At 38.1% G+C, this 11283-nt stretch overlaps 1 long non-coding RNA gene across 1 annotated transcript; it reads right to left on the bottom strand.

Moving 5' to 3' along the window:
- Positions 1-7547: 7547 nt before the first annotated feature.
- Positions 7548-10959, bottom strand: LOC104856575. Its single transcript, XR_778670.2, has 3 exons — positions 10828-10959; positions 8704-9024; positions 7548-7626 (listed from the first exon to the last, which is right to left on the bottom strand). It is a non-coding gene; the product is annotated as an uncharacterized LOC104856575 (long non-coding RNA).
- Positions 10960-11283: the final 324 nt, after the last annotated feature.

The following is an 11283-nucleotide window of genomic DNA, read 5'->3' as shown; positions in this document are numbered from 1 at the left end:
AGCATAAAATATTTATTTAACCTTTCGTGGGACCTTTTTCTAAACCTATAGCTTTATGGACTTTAACTTATGCATCTAAGCTAAAGGTTTAAAAGAAAAAAATGTGAGATAATGAAAAGATGAAAATAAAGTGTTTGTAGATGGGGAGGGGAGGAGGGGGTGAAGGGAGGGCAGAGGTAAGGGGAAAAAATGAGAATCAAGACCTGTCATGTAGAGGTACAAGATCCCAACAATGAGTGTAACTGTACTGTATCCCTAAAATGTACCAATAAACTCAATTAAAGCTGAAAATAAAAATAAAAATGAGATTTCAGCTCTAAAAAAAAAAACTAAACTGTAAGAGTGTCAGAACAGAAAAGGAATTCCTATATACCTGGTGTTTGCCATATGTGTAATCCTAGACAAAGAGAGAGAGAACAAGAGAGATCACACTTTAATTTGTCTCCCGAAAGTTTCAGTTTTCCCCTGATGGCTGCAGTTAATGGAATGAAGGGGTAAACATGACAAGATGGCATCAAAGTCACACGGGTCCGTTCATAACAATGTCCCCCAAAGGTGACAGAAAGTGGCTACGGAATCACACAAAGCTCTGAATGCTTATTCACTCCACCAAGGATTCAAACAATCGAAAAAGGACCAAAAACAGCAAAACCTCGGGAAAGAACTGAAAGAAATCAAAATTTTAATGAAAGGTAGGAGAAGCCATCAAGCTGACTACAGACAAATGAAATTCTCTGACAGCGAGGAGAAGATTGAGGAAAGAGAACTATTGGGGAGGAGAGGCTCAAGACTAGAGCTAATCCAACACAAGCCCCGGGTGTGAGAACCGCGCATGCTGCCACCCGCACCGAATGCACTGCTGAGGACGCGCGTCCAACTGCCACAGCCGCTGCTCCCTGGTGCACACAGCTTGCTTTCCTTGGTGCCGATGTCCATTGGTAGTGAGGAGGAGGAGGCTCCCGGAGGCCTGGCGAGGGCTGCTCTTACAGAGTGGCACAGACCTCTCACAGAACCTGCTTCCTCTTCCAATACTCCTGTCTGCTCAAGGGCAGCTATACCCTTGGAAATAATGTTACTGTATTCACTGGGTAACTTTTTATAATTGAAGTTTTAGGTCATTAGTAAATAGCAATAGCTTCACACCAATGCTGCTTACAGAGGATCTTTAAATAGAGAATTCAAGATGTCATCGAATTGCCCACATGCCATTATGGTAGCCGTGACAAACCTTGTTCATTAACAGTAATCCTAAACTATTAACCCTTTAACTCGGCAGAAAAGCACACATCGTTATGTGCTAGGCATCCCTAGTCCTGCTGATCAGCCTAACATCCTTTCCTACAGCGGTTCTACTCATAAGCACACATCTCAAACAGAAACACCGACAAAGCAGGCAAAGCATCTGACATGTGTATAACCATCCCACTGCTCAGAGCAGAAACAAGAACATACGTTCCCTCCAGAGCAGATGTGATAAAATAAGATACTACACATCTATGTTATGGACGCAGCCACAAAATAGATTTTCTTTAAAAGGTCAATAATATGGGACAATACACACAAAATTAAGTGAAATTCCATTACACTGAACTCAATAAAGAATAAAACATTAATTTCATAAAATACTGTAAAGGACATGGAATAAAAGCTGAAGATCTAAAAATGTGAAATCCACTTGTATGATTTCACTTCCATGAATGTGCAACAAGTCTACATTCATTACCTCGGGGAAATGTATGAAGCCAATATTTACCCAACTGCTGAATGGTAATATGTATGCTTAGAATGGATTATAAATTATGCACATTTTTAGCAGTTTCATCTCTAAACTTTTCTTTTGCTCCTTTGGTGAGAGTGGTCTTTTCTGTTTAAAAATTTAGCATAACTCATGCCTGGATGTTCTGCTTGTTCTCCAAGAGATGAATGTGCGTGTGTGTGTGTGTGTGTGTGTGTGTGTGGTGTATGTGTGTATGTGTGTGTGTGTTTATGCACACATGTGTGTACAGATCAAGTATAAGCATTTACTCCTAGAAAATCTGGAGCTGAAAATCAGATGAAGAACACAGAGAAGCAGCGTGACAGTCTCATTCAAGGAATAAGATTGACTAAAGGAATCTTGTCGAAGACTTCATAAGTGTTAGCTGAAGGATTTTGATTATTCTCTAGGACTAGACAACTGAGATCCTCCTAAGTATGCAAGAAGGGTTCCACACAAAGGGAGGCTTTATTTCTATAACATACCTTAGAATATGATAAATTCTAGTGGAGGAAATTAGAATTGTGAGGATAGACCTTAGATAGTAGGAAAGTACTAAATTCCCATTTTTTAAAGGAATTTTTCAGGAACTTCGAAAGACATGGAGAAGCCCACTGAAAGGAAAAGTGCAGTTTGTAATGGAGTGCCAAACTCAGAGCTCAGCAGAGAAGCACTTGATTAGGATTTTCTTTGTCATAAGCCTATAGGCCCCCTTGGTAGCCACACCTAACAAAACTGTAAATTATTCTTCATGTTTTACTTTCTAGCATGCATTTCTGAAACATAGCACAGTTTTACTATAAGTGTCAAGTCATCACAGCCTTGTATAGAATTAAGGAACAGGTCTGCCCTGCTCTTGGACTGGAGAGACAAGGAATAAATATTCTTCCCTTCTTCAAGGACAGTGAGTGGCAGCTAAAAAGCCAGATTAAAGAATGGGACTTTTCAGCAGCTACTCAGAGTTCTGAATTAACAGGGCAGCTAGAATACCACATAAAATGTAATGAGATAGAGAAAATGTAATTAATCAGACATCTTTTCAAGTAAAGTATTACATATGCTTGAAAGGAATGTTTTGACAAGCCTCTGGTATTAACTTTAAAATCTCCAAGGAACACATATGTATAATTGTGGAATGCTAAGCCACCTTATAAAGACGGTGATCCAGCTAACTTGGGGAATCTTTAGTGTAGAAGAGGGAATGTAAGGCTGGAACCAGAGATAAATGACTTGGATGATTTGTACAGATCACCACCTTCCTCAGTAGGGCTCAACCTTTTCTCCATGCAAAAGAAAATATTTAGAAATTATCTGCTGAAACCAAGTCACCAAGGTTGTTTAATGTGTTCAACCCTAAAACTTCCCCAGGGAGTCACAAAAGAGTCCGGCTCCTGGAGCCACAGTGAGCCCCAAGCAGGGCTATATTCAGCACAGAGGCAATCTCCAAAGGAGAGACATCAGCTCCTCTGGAAAGGTGGGAGAGGACGAAGGAAAGACTGGGAGTTGGGAAGGATAACAGTCATGCTACTGAGCACAAGCCAGACTTGAGAGATCCTAAAGAAAAGTGGTAGATCCTATGAAGAAAGACTCAAATAAGGTATTGAAGTTTATGGCCTCACTTCTTGATAAATTCTATCGGGGAAGAGATTTTTGGTATTTGGTGACTGTTAGGTCCTTCTGTCTGAGATAGTGTTTGGTAGATCCTAGACCTCAGTGATTATCTTTCGAATACATGAGCGTGACCTCATTTTACACTCATGTACTAGGAAAACTATAGACACTTGGGACTACAACTGTACAAATCCTGAAAACACAGAATGTTAGAGGATGTACTGAAATATCAATGTTTATCCCTGGTTCAAGTTATTTTAAGTGATTTTGCTTCCCATTTTTAATTTTTATGTATTTATAATTTTACCTAATTAAAATTAAGACTAATAGAAGAAACACGATTATAATTTCATAGAAATATATTCTAATAAAAGAAATTAAATAAAAATACTCAAGTAGATAGCAAATCATCGTCATCAATATCCTAGCTCAAAATCTCCTGACACCATAACCCTGATGCCTGTTTCACAAGAAGAGTCTTTCTGTATGCATGTCCCCAAATCCTTAGCAGAAAGCAGTACTGCAAAAAGAAAAGAGTTAAGAACAAATAGAAAAAAAAAGAGCTGCTCTCACTGTCCTCAACCTGTGGGACTGAGTGTTACCTTTGTTTTTCCTATGTTCTAAACAATAGGCTATATCACTGATGGAACTATTTCTTTTTAATCTTGTTAATGTTTTGGGCTAGGAACAATTTTATAATATCCACTTGGAGATACTTTATATTCCTAAATTAAATCCAGACAGTTGAACTGTGTTACTTCATTGATTTAAAAATTACCTAATTTTCTTTCTTCATACATTCTCTCCTCATGTATCCATAAAAGATTTTTTGCGGGAAAACAGAGGTCTAATGCAGATTGGCCATTTTAATGAAAAGCCTTTTATTCCCTGGTCTGATTCTGCTTTGACATCTTTCACAAATGAGTTAAAGGGCAATAAAATGTCAAAAGAAAGGAGGACAAATATCTTCCAGGATTAATGACTGTTTCGCCTCCCTCCAGACATGCATCTTTTTTAGGAAAGCAGGAGGAGTCTGCTCCCTAAACAGTACAGAGAAGCTATGCAAACATCAGGTTGCTTTCATGGGTCTTCATTACAAATTAGCAATTAAAATACCAGAAAAGGCATTTATTCCAGCAATTTCTGTGTCTCTAGATACTGAATTCTTTAACTAGACACACTTTCCAGAGATGCCCAAGAACACTGCTCTGATTTACTGCTGAAGCACTCTAAGACTTTTCCTTAATACTAAAGCAATCTTCACTAACAACATTGCTATAATGAAGAATCATCACGTCAAAACAAAATTAAAAGAAAGCAAGTAGATATCTCAGCCCTGAGCCCATACAGAAGTCCAGGTCTCTGTGCTTATTTATATAACAAGTGTACACTGATGGCCTCCTCCAAGCCAAACGCTGGATCTGCCACTTCTAAAGGCAGGGGATGAAGTTGAGATTCTGGTATTATGCACCACCCAGTGGGATATACAGAAAACAAGAGTCAACAAATAAATGACCAAGGTAACAGCAGACTGGAGTTAGGTCCCAGGGAGGTGTGAACAGTGTCCCGTGGCTGGGACGGAGAGGAGCATTGGGGACATGGTAGATCGGTCAAGGTAGCTCCAGGGACAAGGCCTCACCGGTGAAGTGGGGGTTGGGGCGGTGGGCTCTCCAGGAGGAAGCCGTGAGGAGTCAGGACACTTTGGAGTAAGTTGTTCTATTGGATATTTTACTGCAAATGCCTTTAAATCTTATAGATCTCGTTCACCTGTAAATGAGCATCCATTAATCATTTCCCTTTCTTACCAAGTATCGGGAAAACTTTGGAGAAAGTTCTTACAGGAGAATAGAAGTGCAAGGGGGTATTTCAGTGCCCTTAACAGGTTTAGAGTCTCCTCATCTCTTAGGAAAGTTATGGAACCATGGCAATTTTTGTCTCCATTCTGTGTTAAGAAAGAGCACAAGGTTTGGTTTATATCTTTTGAACAAACTGATGTCCCCAGAGTAGTTATTTTATATTTTTAATGTGCAAAAGGGTCTCCTCATATGTCTATAAAAGAATGTAACTCTAAGTGCTTATTCAATAGATCTGAATTCTTGAGGTTTAGTGCAATGGTCCAAATGAGCTTTCATAAGGGTTTCTGCAATAAACAATCTAAAAATATCTGATATGTAGAAAAACTGCTCTCAAAAATCTCTGCTCCTCATAGTATGGTCTGGATTTCACCTAAGGGTTGACAACATATGTGGTATGGCCTATAGTGGGGTTGGTTGCTCAGCACCATTTCCCTCGGTATCCCAAAGCGAGGGTATTTTTTATGGCACATGTCTCTGTATAATATTATGGTTTGGAACTTGAATACCTCACAAAGTCCCATACTTTAAAGATTTGGTCACCAAGGTGGTACTGTTGAGAGATTTTTAAATCTTCAGCAGATAGTCCTTATAGCACTGGAAGTGTGCTCTCAAAAGGACATAACAGGACCCTAGCCCCTCCCTCTTTCTCTTTTTTCCTTTCTGGATGATGAGGTAAGTGGGTTTATTCTACCATACCCTCCTGCTATGATGTAATGGTTTCAGCTGTTCCACCTGACCATGGACTGATGGAAACTGCTAAAACGATGCACCAAAATCCTTCCGTTCCTCATAAATTGATTCTCTCAGCTGATTGTTTCTGTTATAGTGACAGGAAGCTAACACACAGGTGTTAGAGATAAATCTCTCCTACTGGATAGGAGTAGTCTCTTCCTCCAGAAGAAATTCACCCCACGGCCAGGCGTGGTGGCGCATGCCTATAATCCCAGCACTCAGGAGGCTGAAGCAGGAGGATTGCTGTGAGTTTGAGACCAGTCTGGGCTACATAGTGAGTTCCAGGTCAGTCTCAACTACATAGTGAGACCCTGTCTCAAAAAAACGAAAAGAAAAAAAGAAAAGAAAAAAGAAAGAAAGATGCACAGTTTGATTAGACATGGACTAAATTTCAGCTGCACTGGCCCCTGAGTCTGGGTTGGTCGCTTCCACCAAGTCTGACCAGTTAAAGGCTACAGCCCTGCTCTTATCCCAGGGCACATATATCAAACTGCACATTAGAGTCAGGATTGATAACCTGGTTGATAATGAAAGTACACCTCATCTTGTCTTGTGTTCTTTCATGTATTTTTTAGAGCTCACAATTACTCTTATTAGACTTGTTGCCAATCACATGCCAGTACTGCATAATCTGTACAGTGTGAGAGCTACACTGTTGATATGTTCTATACATCCCATTTTTTAAAAACAATTTGAATCAAGAAGTCTCAACTCTTTCTTACACTTTATCACAGTTCTCTCATCCAAGAGCCATTACTACATTATTTGTGTTCGGTAATTTTCTCTCTATATATCTGATGAAATGCAACCATTTCAGATGGCTTCCCAAGTAACTATCTGTTCCTCAGCAGCACCTGCCCCATTATCCTGTTATCTTAGAAACTCTTTTCTCCATTTCTACCTATTTATTTGTTCCTAACTCCTCCCATTAAAAAATAAGCACCATGATATAAAGAACCCACATTATCCCATGTCCATTAAGTACTCAGAATTTAGCAGAGTATTTGCTAGATTAAACACTGTTTTAAAATAACCATTGAGTGCAGGCATGGTGGCACATGCCTGTAATCCAGCACCGGGAGGCTGAGGCAGGAGGATCGCTGTGAGTTCAAGACCAGCCTGGGCTACATAGTAAATTCCAGGTCAGTCTCAACTACATAGTGAGACCCTGTCTCAAAAAAATAATTACTATTGAGTAAACAAATAAATCCAGAGAATACACTGAAGGTGAACAGAAAATTAAATATAAGAAGAAAAAATGCACAAACATCAAACAGAAAACTCCATGGATGTCTAGCATTTTTGTTTTTCTAAACAATAATTATTTTATAGCATGGTAATTACAGCACTAAATATATTAAGTATATCATAAATACTATCATAGGAAACTTCACTAGTTTATTATAGAAACCCAGTAAGCATATATCCTCTTACTGATATAGTGAGTCACTGTTTTTTAACTTCCTATAAAGCAGTAATTTTGAAACCTGAAATTTCAGATTGTGGTGTACTAGGTGAAAGTGACGATGTGATATTCTCATCCCAAGTAATTCCTAAGCTCCTGGCTGAGGATTCACTTTTTTGTTTAGCAAGAGAGACTTCAGCCTGATGAATTAGATTCCTATGAATGTTTTCCAATGTCCACACCTTTTAGCTTCTCTGCATACTGAGCTGGAAAGTAGAAAGAAACCACAAAATCAATAAAATGCAATGTTCTATTAGTCTAATCAGTCTTACAGCCACATTTTGTGCATCTGAAGTTATGGTCTCAACCTCTACAAGAGCTTTCTCTAGCAGATTTTTGTAGTTCAAATTTTCATTATTAAAGCATTAACTACTTTGTGTTTGAGGACTAACAATTAATGTACAAGTCAATAACGGTAACCTTCATTTGTACAGTGTCTTGCAGCTTACAAAGAATTTTCAGCTACATCACTACATGTAATCCTCACAGCAGTCTGAGATGTAGCCAATGCAAGAATCATTAGCCTTATAGTATTGAAGTTGATTTAGGGAAACATTATTTATAGTAATAACAGCAATATGTTCATAGCTTCAAGTTTATAAATCACTGTATTGTGCATTAGTTAATTTTATCTTCAAATGACCCTCAAAAATAGATAAATATCTATGCTGGTTAACGATCCTCTGTAGCTATAGTGTCCCAAAACATTTTGGTCATAGTAACTGTGTTGCATAACTGCTTTCTCATCTACATTTTTAAATTTTTTTTTGTACTGGGAATCGACTCATCTACTTTTAAATATATAACCTCAGCTTTTGGGAGGCTGAGACAGAGAATCGCTACAAGTTAGAAGCTAGCCTGGGCTTTGACTCAAACAATACCAAAACCGGGCCGGGGATTTAGCTCAGTGGTTTCGCCGCCTACCTCGCAAGCTCGAGGACCCCGGTAGCAAAAAAAAAAAAAAAACCATAACCAGAGAGAGAGGAAGGAAGGAAGGAAGGGGAAAAAGGAAAAAAAAAAGAGAAAGAAAGATGATGACTATGGAATAGAAAATTTGCATTTGAATCCTTGCTCTACACTCAGTCCTTATGACAGAGTTTATACAAATGACCTAGGCACAACAAGGCCTAGCGATTGTATCTATAATTGGAAAAAATAATAACTTCTTTTAGAAAGAGCCACATTCTTCCTCTCAAGTTTCCACAAAGCTGATGTACACGTCACTCTCTAGAAGAGAACTGTTTTGGAACAACTCTGCACTCTGCTGTAACCTATACGCATACTTCTCTGCAGGAGGCAGAATCCAGAGAAGTGAGAAAAGTAAGCACATGGGCCACATCCTTCCAGAGGGAAGCCTACAGTGGTGGTTCCTGTCCCTTTTGTCTGTGACCTCTTGTAAGTGGGATGAAAGCATTCTGCATGCACTTGCACTTCTGTCTGGAGATATTGGTTTTCTTCTAGAAGCAGGTTTGCAGTCCAAGATGTTCAGAGTTTGGAAGTTCTCTCAACACAAAGATATTTACAGAGAACTCTGAAGTTGTCCCATGCAGCTGACAAGGTGTCTCATCTGAGTACTTTATCGACGTGTAAATGAAGAATGGCATCTAAATTCAGGAGAAAAAAACTGCCATGAATCTCACTATGCTTACTTTACCCAGTCCAACTTTCCAACTGAAGAGCTGATGTTCTTAAGCTCTCTCACATGCTTACACCTGCTATTCAATTGCTTTAGTGCTTGAAAAGGAGGTATAATTAATAGTTTTCAGGAAACATCAACAGTTAGAAAAACCTAAGAGATATTGAGATATATTGTATTGAATAATAATTCCCAACTGATGGTGCTGTATTGTCAATATCACCATCATAATCGGCTCATTGTAACAGGAATGATCAATTTGTATGCTGATGCGAACAGGCAGAAGGCACAAAATAACAGGAACTGAGGACGTAAGAGAGGTACTTCACTGTTAAAGGTACAAGTACCACTCTTAACTTTAGCCTGATAAATCAAAAGAACAAATCCTTGAATATTATATTTAGCTTTGTTTAACAGTTGAAGACACAGATGTTCAAACAGGTGATTTACATAAGGACATGCATTTGATAAATATCAAGGCTAAGACAAAGCTATGATTTTTTAAAATTTATTATATTTTCAATTATGTTCTATTGCCTCTTTTTTCCTGTAATATTATTTTTCTTTTATTATAAAGAATAATGAAATATAATACACACACCAAAAAAGGCATAAACCCAGTTATATGCTTTGAAGAATCGTTATTAATAAAATATCACTTTTTGGCACGATGAATGTTCATTTTATTATGCATGTGGTTTTTAAATTTTTTTCTTGTCTTCCCAGTTACAATCAAACCCCACTACTGAGTACAATAATTTCTATCTGTATATGCACTTGTAATTTACATGTTCAATCAGCAATTTTTACAAGTAAAATAACAGTGATTTATAACAATTAACAAATATTTATAATTATTATCATTGACAAATTTAAAAGATATTTCCATGCCTTCCAGAACTGAAACAATAATGACAAGAAGATAACAATGAGAAGATTGATGGGAATCACTAGATTGATACAGAATCACAATAAGGCAAGAATGGCTTTACTAAATCAGAAATACCATAGTCATCGTACAACTAAGACGTCTTACATGTAAATAAAGAATATACACACTTAAAAGAAAATAGGTCAAATATGTTTCCTCCCTAAGATCTAGATTGAGAAAAAGTGATTTGTAATAAGAATTACTCAAGAATATGTAATACGTATACCACAAGCTCACATACTACTTTTAAGTTCATTTAAGAATATTTACAGAGAAAGATATACAGATTCTGTTAACATAATCAGATTTTCAAGACCTTGTCAAGTTGAGTACACTTTCAATAAGTATGCAGAATTTAAAAGATCTGCTACATTCCTGGTGAAGCAACCTGAAGGGAGCTTGGAATTAAAAAAAGAGGAAGGAGACAAATGACCCTTACAAAATAATAAAATTATAGTTTAATAATTATTTGATTTTTCCAAAGCACTTCGCAGAAGTGCCTCACAAACAGTTCAATAAACGTCTCATTGAGCTCTTTTTAGGAATCATCTACTGAGCATGCGTTGAATGTTTATAGGCTAAAGATGAACATGACACTAAAGATGAACCAGTCCCCTAAGGGGACCTAGATTTTCTGATAAGAGTTGGACCTTGGAGCGATTACTTAAAATCTAAATAATGAAAAGAAAATAGATGCATACACTCATATAAAGTATACAAGGATTCACAAGAAGAGGCTTGAAAGGAGCATGGCACGGAACGGAAACACTAGACATCAATGGCAGGAGCACCCCGAAGCAGGGCAGTTCTCATGTGCTGAATTCTCTTTATCTGGCTTACCCGCTGAATCATAGTCCCATTGTCAAGAAAGTTCAGATGCCAACATCCAGAAAATGTAGTCGAAATCTGGGTGTTGCGGAGTGTTTCTTAATGCAGGTGACAGACAATGTGCCACAGTCAGAGGGTACTGGGTCCACGGCTATGGCTGAAAATGACGTCATCACTAGAGGGTTCTTGACGCTTCAAACATCACAAACTGCTGATGATCAAAAGATGGGTAAGGGAAGGTTCACAATAGTTTACAGCGGAAGCAGCACAGAAATAAGAAAATATAAAGGAGATAAACCTGGTAACCTTATGAGATGACCTAGGAAAAGCACCAGTGTCATGAAAGGTGTGAAACAAGGTAATCCACGAGCTTCTGCGAAAGCAGTTATATTTAGGGAGCAGAAAGTATATTCTCAGGTCTTCAAAGTGGTGTGGATGCAGTGGGATTCACTGGGAAAATTTACTGCT

The sequence above is a fragment of the Fukomys damarensis genome, unplaced genomic scaffold (assembly GCF_012274545.1).
Source record: "Fukomys damarensis isolate Sample0158 unplaced genomic scaffold, DMR_v1.0_HiC HiC_scaffold_16, whole genome shotgun sequence".
Classification (NCBI taxonomy): Eukaryota; Metazoa; Chordata; class Mammalia; order Rodentia; family Bathyergidae; genus Fukomys; species Fukomys damarensis.
This window is presented reverse-complemented; position numbering and strand designations above follow the sequence as displayed.